The sequence below is a fragment of the Gossypium arboreum genome, chromosome 12 (assembly GCF_025698485.1).
Source record: "Gossypium arboreum isolate Shixiya-1 chromosome 12, ASM2569848v2, whole genome shotgun sequence".
Lineage (NCBI taxonomy): Eukaryota > Viridiplantae > Streptophyta > Magnoliopsida > Malvales > Malvaceae > Gossypium > Gossypium arboreum.
In genome coordinates, this window is record NC_069081.1 from 8,371,366 (window position 1) to 8,384,383 (window position 13,018).

Sequence of the window (13,018 nt, forward strand, 5' to 3'; positions counted from 1 at the left end):
AAACTTACCGAATTGTTCTTCTGTTCTGTCTTTCGTCATCGCTTTAGGATATGGCACACGAGGTTCTTGATTTGTACTTACCTATTTGGGATCATTATTCTCGTCCTTTGTTCATCGCGTTGCCTTGCTATATTTCTGGCTCAGGTGTAATGAATCCTTCCGTATCTTGAGTGCTAATTGCATTGAGGTGTTCCCTCGAATTAGGTTCAGTATTACTTGGTAGGCTACCTTGTGGTCGTTCGGAGATTAGTTTGGATAGCTGTCCTATCTGAGTTTCGAGTCCTTGGATCAATGCTTGTTGATTCTTAAGTGCTGTCTCGGTATTTTGGAAACAGGTTTCTGACATTGATATAAACTTTGAGAGCATCTCCTCGAGGTTTGGTTTCTTCTCTTGTTGATAAGGTGGCTATTGAAAACCCTGAGGATTTTGTGGCTTTTGATTTCCTTGACCACTCCAGGAGAAATTTGGGTGGTTCCTCCAACCTGCATTATAAGTATTACTGTATTGGTTATTTTGAGATCTAAAGTTATTATTGCCCATATAGTTGACTTGTTCCTCTTCGGTTGTGGGATTGAAGGATTGATATTCTGTATGCACACCTCCTCCGCTTGAGTCACACCTCATTACTGGATGTACCTGCGTAGAACTAAGTAAACCACCAATCTTTTTATTGAGAAGTTCTACCTGATTTGAGAGCATGGTGACTGAATCGATGTTCTAGACGCCGGCTGTTTTCATTGGCCTTGTCCTCATAACTTTCCACTGATAGTTATTCAGCGACATCTCCTCTATAAATTCATAGGCATCTTCCGTGTTTTATTGTTGATGGTTCCGCCAGCAGCTGCGTCAACCATTTGCCGAGTCGAGGGATTCAGACCATTGTGGAATGTTTGTACTTGCAGCAAAGCGGTAACCCATGGTGAGGGCACCTTCTCAGTAAGTCCTTGTATCTCTCCCATGCATCGTAAAGTGTTTCTAAATCCATCTGCACAAAAGAAGAAATATCATTATGTAATTTAGCCATTTTAGCCAGCGAAAAATATTTTAGTAAAAATTTCTCGGTCATTTGTTCCCAAGTAGTGATAGACCCTCGTGGTAACGAGTTCAAACACTGTTTAGCTTTGTTTTTCAGTGAAAAGGGAAATAAAGGAAGACGAATGGCATCATCAGAAACGCCATTGATTTTGAATGTATCGCAAATTTCAAGAAAATTTCCCAAGTGCGTATTGGGTCCTCATCCTGCAAACCATTAAACTGAACAAACTGCTGTATCATCTAAATTGTGTTCGGTTTTAGCTCGAAATTATTCGAAGCAATAACAGGTCTAACTATACTAGACTCAGTTCCTGTTAAAGAAGGTTTAGCATAATCATACATAGTACGTGGAGTAGGATTTTGATTAGCTGCAATTGCAGGAGGCAGCTGATCGCTTGGGTTTTCAACCATCTCGTCAGTTGGGGTTTGAGTATAGTCTTCTTGCTTGTTCTCCGTGTAGTGTAAACTACGCCTTATTTCTCTTTGATTTATGTGAATTGTACGATCGATTTTTTCGTCAAAGAGTAATAGTCCGGACGGGTTTCTTCTAGTCATAAACTATAAAAACTTGCCAAGAGAGAGCAAAAAGTAAATTAATAAATAATAAAATAAAATAAAATTGCAAGAAAAATAAATGGCTAAAGTAATAAAAATTTAGTGTCCTAATATTTCAGTTCCCCAGCAACGGCGCCAAAAACTTGATCGCAGTGATTCATAACAAGTAATAAATATTTATAATGAAGATCAAACCTAGACTAACTATTATCACAATGAAAAGGCAAGCGCACCTATCGAACAATAGTATAGTAATGACAAGATCGGGATATCGTACCCAAGCGAACCAAAAGTACTAGTAATAATTATCTTTTTATTATCTAGCCTAAGAATAAAAGGGTTTCTTTTAATTAACTAATTATTTAAACTAAAAACGCACAGAGAAAAGAATTGGGGAATTGCTTTTGGGAAAATCGATTGACTTGAGACAATACCTAAGGAAAAATCCACCTAGACTTTACTTGTTATTCTGGCTCAAAATCGGACGATATATTCATTTAACTTGTTCCGTAAAGATCCCTAAGTTATGTTATTATCCCTATTCAAGAATAATAACGTCTAATCCTTAGATTGAATAACCGAGACTTTTCTCTAATTAACGCTCTAAGGTTGCATTAACTCAATCTATGGATCCCCTTATTAGGTTTCACCCTAATCCGACAAAATCTTGTCACCCTATTTCTAGGCGCGCAATCAACTCCGCTTAATTATGGAAAATGTACTCTTAGACAGGGTCTATTCCTCCTCTGAATAAGAGCGTGTCTTGAATAATATCCTGGGATATCAAAACAAGAATTAAGAACATATAATTAAGAACAAGTTAAATATTTATCATACAATTCAGAAAATAATAACAAGATTCATCTTAGGTTTCATCCCCCTTAGGTATTTAGGGAATTTAGTTCATAACTAAATAAGAAAACATCTCAGAAGAATAAAGAATACAAAAAATAAAGAAAACCTAAAACTCCTGAAGGGAAATTAAGGAGAGATCTTCAGTCTTGGTGATGAATTCGGCTTCTAAGATGGATCAATCGGCTTCCTTGGGGTAATTCCTTACCCCTCTTCTCTGTCTCCCCTTTTCTCCTCCTTTAGTGCGTATTTATAGGCTTTGGAATGCCTAGAAACCCTCCAAAGTGGTTTTTTCTGAATTGGACTTAACTTGGGCTTAGCAGGGACACGCCCGTGTGACGTGATTGCTAGGCTGTGTTCGATCCGTTGAATTGCACACGGCCGTGTGGGTCAATAGCCAGGCCGTGTGAATCGTGAAAGCCTTGGTCGACACCCTCGAAAGACACGGGCGTATGAGCTGCCCGTGTGGCAAGGCTTAGGCCGTGTCATCTTCTCGATTTGGTCTATTTTGTCCCTTTTTGGCTCGTTTTTGGCTCCTTTTGACTCTTTGTGCTCTCCTGGGTACAAAACATGAAATTAAAACATTAGGAGCATCGAATTCACCAATTCTAATGAGAAATCATCTATAAAATGCATTAAACATGGGGTAAAAATATGTATAATTTACGGTTTATCAATGTTCTTTCAGTTGAATTTTCAATGTATGATTACCTATGAATTATTTTGAGATATTATTGATAGAAATTATAAGTTAAGAAGAATTTATTTTGATTATGAGTTGAGGATTTTGCTTGAGGACAAGCAAATACTTAAGTGTGGGGGTATTTGTTAAACCGTAATTTATACATATTTTTATCCCATGCTTAGCACATTTTATGGATGATTTTTCCTTAGATTTGGTGAATTTGATGCTCCTAATGCCTTAATTTCATGTTTTATACTTAGGTGAGCATAGGAGAGTGAAAGGAACGAGAAATGGGCCAAAAACGGAGAAAATGGGCCAACGTACGAAATCAACACGGCCTGGATTTCCTCATATGGGCAGACCACACGGCCGTGTCAATTTGGCAGAATCGAAGCATGACTCACACGGGTAGACCACACGCTCATGCCTATTTAATAGGCTTGACCACGGCCTGAAGTAATTGCACACGTGCGTGTCACAGGGTGTGTCCCTGGCAAGCCTAAGCAGGGTCCTATTCAGAAAAGGCCACTTTTGAGGGCTCTTAGGCATTCCAAAGCCTATAAATACACCCTAAAGGAGGAAGAAAAGGGGGGACGCACAGGAGGAAGCAAAGAATTGCTCAAGGAAAGCCGATTGATCCATCTCAAAAGCCGGATTCACCATCAAGACTGAAGATCTCCCTTCAAATTCCCTTAGAGTTTTAGGTTTCTTATGTTTTGTTATTTTTATTCTTTTGAGATGTGTTCTTTCATTAGTATGAACTAAAACCCCTAAATACCTAAGGGGAATGAAACCTAAGATGGATCTTGTTATTATTATCTGAATTGTATGATAAATATTTGACTTGTTCTTAATTATGTGTTCTTAATTCTTGTTTTGATATTCCAGGATAATGATTCAAGTTAAGCTCTTATTCAGAGGAGGAATAGACCCTGTCTAATAGTAAATTTGTCATAATTAAGCGAAGTTGATTGCGCGCCTAGAGATAGGGTGAAACCTAATAAGAGGATCCATAGATCGAGTTAGTGCAACCCTAGGAGTTAATTAGAAAGAGAATTCAATTATTCAACCTAGGGTTAGAAGTTGTTAGTCTCGAGAGAGATAATAATATAACTTAGGGATTTTTACAGATCAAGTCAAATGAATAAATCGTCCGAGTCAGAGTCAAATAACAAGTGAAGTCTAGGTGGATTTTTCCTTAGGTATTGTCTTAATTACATCGTTTTTCCAAAAGTAATTCCCCAATTCTATTTTCTATGAATTCTTAGTTTAGTTAATTATTTAGTTAAAACAAACCCTATTATTCTTAGGCTAGATAATAAAAAAGATAGTCATTACTAGTACTTTTAGTTCCTTTGGGTTCGATAATCCTGTCTTGCTAAAGCTATACTACTGTTCGATAGGTACACTTGCCTTCATTGTGATAATAGTTAATTTCAAGAACGATTCAATATAAATATTTAAAACCTGTCATGAATGTCATGTATCAGTCATGAGTTTGGAGGTCACTGACTTAATCTCGTCAGGAAGTTAAAGGGCTCAACATCACGACGTGACCGTCTGTCTCCAAATAGTCCAAATGGTACCAAATTGCATTACCTATACGAACAACCAATGCCACATTGTACCATTTCATTAAAGAATACCATTCCCATATACTTAATTCTAGCCTTTAGCATCATAGATACATATACATTACAAAATTTCATTATCCCAACTTTAACAAATAATTCATTATCGCAACTTTAACACATGTGACATTCCACGTACCAAATCATTTAAACCATTTCCATCCACTTATTTCAATTTCATATATATATGTATTTAAGAAGATATACACTAAAATTAAGCTACATTGCCAATCCTAAATTCAATATAACCATATTGATATAAGTCTGACTCCGAAACTTGGGTACACGCCATATATCAAAATTAAAAGGGGACTATACAAACATTTTTTAGTTGAGGGCTACAGATTGGATGTTGAGTTTGTAACAGCCCGTTTTTAGTAGTACTGAAAATGATGATTTTGAAACTCGGTATTCCAATGGACGAGTTAGTAAATAGTATTATATTGATTTTTGGTTTAAAATTTTTAGTGATTGGATGGATAATTAGTGTATAAGGACTAAATCATAAAAACTGTAAAAATTGATTTCTATTGGTTTTATTAGGGTTAAATAAAATTTAGATAAGGCCTAAAATGGCCATTAGGCCATTTATTTTAATAGTAGACAGTTTGTGCATGTTTTTAAATGGAAATTTCATTTGGTATTAAGTTAAGCTTAAGAATTAAAATATTAAAACATTAATTCATGACCAAAAGTGGTCATCTTCTTGATATTTCTTTTCTTTTCACCGAAATCACCATTGTTGATGCGAACCTGGTTGCATCATGTTTCGACACAACTCGATGTCATCGAGAGTGGCCTAAGCTCGAGGGGCCCAAGTGCAAAATGAAGCTTAATCACAGCTCGTTGAGCTCAATTCAGCTCATTTCTAGCTCAATAAGCTTGTTTGCTTGTTTTGAATTTATTTTGAATTTATTTTGTTTTAGTTGCTGGAATAATTACTTGCTTAGCCAAATTAGTTAATTTGGTTTAGCTCAATTAGTTCATGCGTTCTAAAGCTGCTAGCTATTTAATTAAGTTAGTTAATATAGTTTAGTCTAAATAAATATGTCTAAATTCTGGCCATTTTAATTAAGTGTTAGTTCATACATAATTTTAATATGTCCAGCCTATTACATGTTTTAAATATATTTATTTATAGTTTATTAAATTAAGTTAAGAGTTAAAAGTGTTTATCAAGTATAGTGTGTTTAAATGTGTTTTTAATGTGTTTGTTAATGCTTATAGGTGACTTTTCCGCTGGAATAAGTTAAGTCTAAGGGAGTTGCTACAAAGTGTTAAATGTGACTATTCAGTTGGAATCGGTTACATTCAAGGGGCTGTTACAACATTTAAAGAAGAGCATTATGCACCATTAAATTTCAGCAGCCTATTCCTCTTCTCCAAGGAGTTGTTCAAGAATAGCAATAGACAACAATTAAAGGAGAGCATTATACATGTTGTTGGTGTCTATTCAGCTGCCTAAGGCTGATTTAATGAAAGAATTGAAGTCATTTGGCTGCTCAAAACGTTGAACTCTTCCAGCTTAAGTTTTTAGCTTATTTATTCAGCTGAATTGGAACATTAAATAATGTTAATAGTTGTTGTTACTTAGGCATAGAGATTTCAAGAGTTTTATTTTAGCTCATAACCATACATTAAAGTTGAATTCAAGTGACTTTTCAGCTAGGTCTCATGTAGCACTATAAATATTTTGTAATCACCTTGTTTAGGGGACTTTTGATCCTTTGATTAATGTTTATAACATTTTGTGAGTTTTTCAACTCTCCTATTTCGTTTTAGACTCAACATGACTTATCTAGTTTGCTAGTGGCATCATCCTATTCTTTCTGAACTTATCACTCTTAAATAGAGTGTGGCGTTCACCCTTATACCGACTGGTTCCTATCTCCATATAGATAGTGAGTCATAATTTATCTATCTTTCTATCGACCTTTAAGTGTCCTATAAGATTTGGGTTAGTACTCTATTTTAGTACTACTTCTTTCTTGACCTTAAAGCCATTTGAACCATCTATATTACCCATTTTCAAACCACCCAAGTTCCTTTGTTAAACCAAACCATATTCCTTAATTATCTCAAACTATCACATACCCCTTTGTTTAAAGCCTTACTTAACTAAATTCAACCAATACTCTGTTCAAGAACGATACTTCTCCATTTTAACGATCGGGCAATATAAACGGCTCGAATCATCACCGAGGTGAGTTCATACCAATTGTTGAAAGGAAGGAATTCGACCAAGCTTTCCATTCATGCATGGTAAGCATGGTAAGTTTAAATTAACCTATTTTTCATAAATTTTATATTTTTCAAATTGTTGTAACTTAATTTAGGTAACCCGTACGTTGATTTTCAAAACTGTTAAAGATTTGAGATGTTGCCATTGTTGAATATTAAAGCTTTTAGTGTTAAATTGATAAATTTTAATGAATCATTATAGATTGATATTTGAATCAATTGGTAGATAATCAAGAAAAAGAGAAATTTTGGAGTAATCCCTAATGCCTAGTTTATTATCGTATTTCCAAGTAAGTTTATATAGAACTTACTATGTTATTTTATATTATGTTTGAATTGTATGATTATATTTGTTAAATTACATACATGTAAAATTTTAATGATTTATGGCATCTAAAAAGTTAAAATGGAAATTTTGATATTTTTATAAATACAAATAGATATGCAGATGGAATGAATTGGGACTTATGATATGAATAAATGATATGTATAGGATGATGTTATAATGTTTAATGGGTATATGAATTGCTATTTGAAATATGAAAAGTGTATACAGTTATAGAAAAAAAAAGATACAAATTTGATATCAAGTTGTGTGAATCTAGTAAACAATTGAGATGTAAATGTCTTGCTATTAAACTCCCAAAAGGGAGAACGAGCGTCGTGATCAAGGGTAATTTGATGGCTTTAGATCCAAAATATGTTATGGATTCTCTGAAGCTAGTGTTAGCAGCATCGAACTAAGCTAGTGTTAGTAACCTTGATCTGAAGCTAGTGTTAGCGGCCTGAGTATATCAGTCTGTATGAATAAATGGGTGTTGTGATCAGGAATTAATTCGATGGCTTGAGGTCTTGCATTTGTTGCGGATTCTTTGAAGATAGTATTAGCAGCATTGAACTAAGCTAGTGTTAGCAATCCTGATCTAAAGCTAGTGTTAGCAACTCAAATACATCTCTATATGTAAGTAAATCAGTTTCATGTAATTAAGTTTAAATTATTGTAGCCTTCGGGTGAAAGATAGAAACAAAAATAACATTATGTAGTAGTAAATGATTGAAAGATTGATATGAATGGAATTATTCATGTTACAATTGAAGCATGATTGAATTGGTATATGCTATATGATAGACTGTTATGTTCTGTATGAATATGATATAAGTTCATGATAAGAACGTACTAATGATGTACCTATAAAAGTAATAGGATGCCAAAGGATTTTCATGCTTAATTTCAATATGTTTTAATTGCTAAGATTATTTGAATATCAAGGTAGGTTAAGTAAATTTCATATAAACCCACTAAACTTATTTAATGCTTACTTTGTTTCATTTTCTGTTTCTATAGTTGACATTTTGCAGAACAAGTCCATCGTATCATCTGTAGAGCTTACACTATCCACCCATCATTTTAGTTATCTTTTGACCATTTTGGTCGATTATAAGTGGCATATAAATAGGTGTAATGGTTAATAGTTTTGTTGTGTTTTGGTTAGCTGAATCATGTATATGCATACACACCTTGGGTATTTGAGCTTGCTTCAATTGATAAAATATGACATATTAAACTGGTACCGATATGGTAAATGTATAACCAATTAATGTTATGGCCTGATTGAAGACGAATGGATTGTTTGATCTTGTGCATATATGTTTTTACGTGCTGTAGATTTTGATATGTTTGTTAACCATCTGGATGTGCTAGGTTTGAATTTATAAATAAATTGTCCGTTATCGGACTATTAGTGTGATAAGCCACGGGTTGTTATTCGCGTGATAGTTCACCATTTATATGTTCGTGTGACTGGTTGCCACTTACAGTTCGTGAAATAGATCGCATATGCTTTTGTTGGGAAATGTACCCATATTATAGTAAACATGTAATTGTTTTCTATGTATTTGAATGATGAATAAATAAAGTTAATTTCACATTTCACTGTTATATATTTTGTATTTATGTTTTTCATGTTTTGCATACATAACCAAATTTTGACAAGCAAATATTAGCTCATTAATTGTCTAAGTTCAAACTAATGATAAGTGGCACTATAAGAACATTTACATTGTGAGAAAAAGAACTTACTTCAATAGATAATCTAAACGAGTTCATAATCCCTTAACAGAATCAAAATGAGCATTTGATTCAAATACTTAGAATGATTGTTATGTTGTCTACAATTCCAATTGTGGAGATGGCTAGTCTTAGCTAGCAGAGCAGTTGACTCCATGGGTAGAGATATAGATGTACTCATTAAAAAAATGATACATTGGATTGGACCCAAGTTGAATTAATTTTAAATCTGTTTGTGAATTAATTCACTTGTGAAATTCATGGTGTGATTTACCTAAATCCTAAGTTAGTCACAAACCATGTGTATGTGACTCATGTGTTTTGATATAAGTAAAGGCTTATGCTTTAATGATGATCAAGTCCATAGCCAGTATGTTGGGTACATGATTTGTGTATGACATGACTTTACTAACAACAATGGAATTCATACTTCAGTTAAAGAGTTAAGGATATGCTCTCATTGGCATTGTGTGGATTGATAATTATAGAACGTGACCATAGGTTGCTCATTCTCGAACAAGCAATTTATCACAGTCATTTGTTGATAGTGATCATATTAATCATTAAAACACAATAATGACAATGAGATAAACTAGGATTGTATTGAGTGAAAAAATTTAACTCAAAAAAATCAAGGATATCATATAAGGGTAACACACACATGACGACGTCATTGGACAAAACAGTGGGATGAATTGGTTTCATAAAGAGTATACAATAATGAGTTTTCAATCATGGTATTTCTTGTGGACTGACTCCATGATTAAGTAAATTTTGAATTATCGGAACCATGCTTCTGGACATAATTGCAATTACTAGAGCCTATTTTTATATGTTTGATCGGTCCCTCTGCTGGCTTAACAAAATCTCGACCGGACTGTATTTGAATCAGAAGAAAATTCTACGATTTTGGAAATAATTTAATTGAGCCGATTTAGTCGATGTGGAATTAAACTGGGCGGTCGTAAGAATCGTTCAACTAGAAAATTTGATTAAAGAATTTTCTTGAAAATTTTATTTTGAAAAATCTTAGTGATTTTTGGAAAAATTAATTTTGATCAAGCAATATTAAACTAATCAAATTAATTAGAATAATTATGATATTTTTGGAAATTAATTTCCAAGTAAGACAATTGGCCCAATGGGTAAGTGAACTTAAAAACTGGACTTGAGATCGAAAATTGGAACCAAGACCAAACTGGTCAAACCGGGTCCAGTATGTGAAACCAGGTCGACAGTCCTATCGGTGGCCGGATCAAACCGAATTGGTAGTAGATGAACCGGCTCAGGGTGTCATGAGAGTGTCGCGCCTGTACCACTGGGCATTGCGGTGTTGGCAACTGTGACGACAGCATTTCGGTGGCCGATGGATGGTTGGCGGTGGTGGTTTTTCGGTAGTTGAGAATTCCACTCCTACTAAGACTCTACCAAATAATTTGTTTTTAGATTAAATATTCCAAAAATAATATTATTTTAATAAATTAATATTTAATTTAATTTAATACTTATCTTGATAGTAATTTTTAAATTTAATATTAAAGTGATTATCTTAATATTAAATTTAATTTAATATTTACTTTGTAGATAAATATTTTATTAATTTAATATATTTAATATCAAATTTAATGTAATACTTATCTTGATAAATATTATATTAATTTAATATTAAAATGATTAAGTTCGATCTTAGTTGAACTCTTTATACTCTCCTTATATAAAGAGAGCCTTAGGTCATTATTTTACATAGACCTGAATTCAAAAGAAAGTTTAGAGAGAAGATTCTCTAAAGAAATTGTTTTAGAATATTTCTAGAGATATTTTTCTTATTTACAGCTTGACCCTAAAATTTTAGAGAAATTGCAAAATTTCCCTATTGGTAATTTTGTGGAAAATTTTTTGATTTGAAGCGAGCCCATACTTGACAAACATGAGCTTGAGGATAGTGAAAAAGAATACTCGGTCGAAGCATTCATCCTAAACAAATAAAAAATGTACAATTTTGATTAAGTGTTTATTACTTTAGATATCATAACCAAGTACTTGTTTTTGGAAAAAAAAGTTTAAAACTCTAGGTTTTCCCTAAACTTATTTTTCATTGCGTTTTCTAAACTCGTTTTTCCAACAACATTGTGTATGTATGATTCTGCCAAGTTAAATTGTTATAAGTCTATTTGTGAGACTCTTCAAAATATGTATATCTGCATGTGCTATCTGCCACATGTCTTTATGCAAAGTCTAGATGCACCGTAATTGGATTGATCGTGAGATGTTTGTACGCGAGGCTGTTCATGTTGTATTCGTTTATAGGTTGAGCCATGTAAATGGTCTCATCAAGATAGTCATTCAAGAAAGTTGTCTTGACATCCATTTGCCAGATCTCATAATTGAGTGCAATGACAATGGATAAGAGTATGCAGATAGACTTGAGCGTGGCAATCGGAGAGAAAGCCTCATCGTAATCGATGCCTTCTTTTTATGTGTAGCCTTTCCCTACAAGTATAGCTTTATGTGTTTCCACTTTCCTTTCCACATTTCTTTTCTTCTTGTAGATCTACTTACACCATATAGGTTTAATCCCAACCGGTAAGTCTATAAGTTCCTACACCGTAATGGATTTCATAGAATCCATCTCAGCATCCATGGCATGTTTTTAACGCTTAAAATAAACGTCCTACATAGCCTCATCGTAAGTGAGTGGATCATCATCCTCATGATTGGATTTTATATTATAAATACTACCGTTATAGATGAAGAAGTCTGGTTTCTTAGAAACTCTCCCAGTACGATGGATTCCCCTATACTGTTGATTGTTTGTAAGTATTTGTGCAACTTTATCGAGAATTGAACTTGGTCATTGTTTTACAACTCCAAAAAGTTCCTCAAGTACCACTTTTGTAACACCCCTAACCCAAATCCGTCGTTGAAACAGGATTACGGAGCATTACCAGAGTTTACAAATTAATTATCAAACATTTTATTTCATCTAGTATTCATATTAGAAACCAATCAAAATCATACATATTGTCCCTTAAGCGAGCCCTCGAGGCCTAAATTACATATTAGAAACAAATAGGGACTAAATCAAAGACTCAAAATTTTTTTCAAAAAATATTTAAAATTTTCAACACTGCAGGGGTCACATGGCTGTGTCCGTGCCCGTGTGAGTTTTGCTGACTTTGGTCACACAGCCAAGTCACATGCCCGTGTGCTAGGTTGTGTGAGTATTTTTTTGTGCAAATTTAAGATACAGGGGATGCACAGCCATGTCATCTGACCGTGTGTCACACACGGTTGAGACACATGTCCGTGTCTCTGCCCATGTGGACAAAAATTGACCATTTTACAAGCCATATTTCTCACCTAATTCTATGTTAATCTATGCACGCCATTATAACCAAAATCAAAACATTTGAAAGTACCGATAGAACTGATGGATAGTGTGATACAACTCCGACAAGCTTCCAACCCAATCGAGCTTCCAATAATCTGAAAAGTAAAGGAAAACACATTCATAAGCAATGAATGATTAGTAAGCTCGTATAACTTTAATCATAATACTTCTTTTCAAATATGAAATTTAAACATATCAAGAATAATCCAATATTGATACCACAATACTCATGAAGTTATATTTAATAGCTCACTAAGTGAATAAATCTACACTATCACTATATATATTATTCCTAGCATAGTAGGAATTCCAAACAACTTTAACTCTTCCAAAATTTCTTTATTTTCATTTGCGTTTCTTTACCTTCCACACTCATTCCATATACATAACACACTAGTTAGAAGCATATCATTCAACCATAGCTACAAGCTAATGCATTTAAACATAGACCCTTTTTTTGAATTAATCACATGATAACTCATTTTATAAGAAATTGCATAACTTAAACCTTACCACTCTTTCATGAGCACAAGGATATTTCTATTTGAGCACTTACCAT

At 33.8% G+C, this 13,018-nt stretch overlaps 1 non-coding gene across 1 annotated transcript; it reads left to right on the forward strand.

Moving 5' to 3' along the window:
* Nucleotides 1-912: 912 nt before the first annotated feature.
* On the forward strand, nt 913-1,018 carry LOC128286022 (small nucleolar RNA R71). Its single transcript, XR_008276569.1, has one exon. It is a non-coding gene; the product is annotated as a small nucleolar RNA R71 (small nucleolar RNA).
* Nucleotides 1,019-13,018: the final 12,000 nt, after the last annotated feature.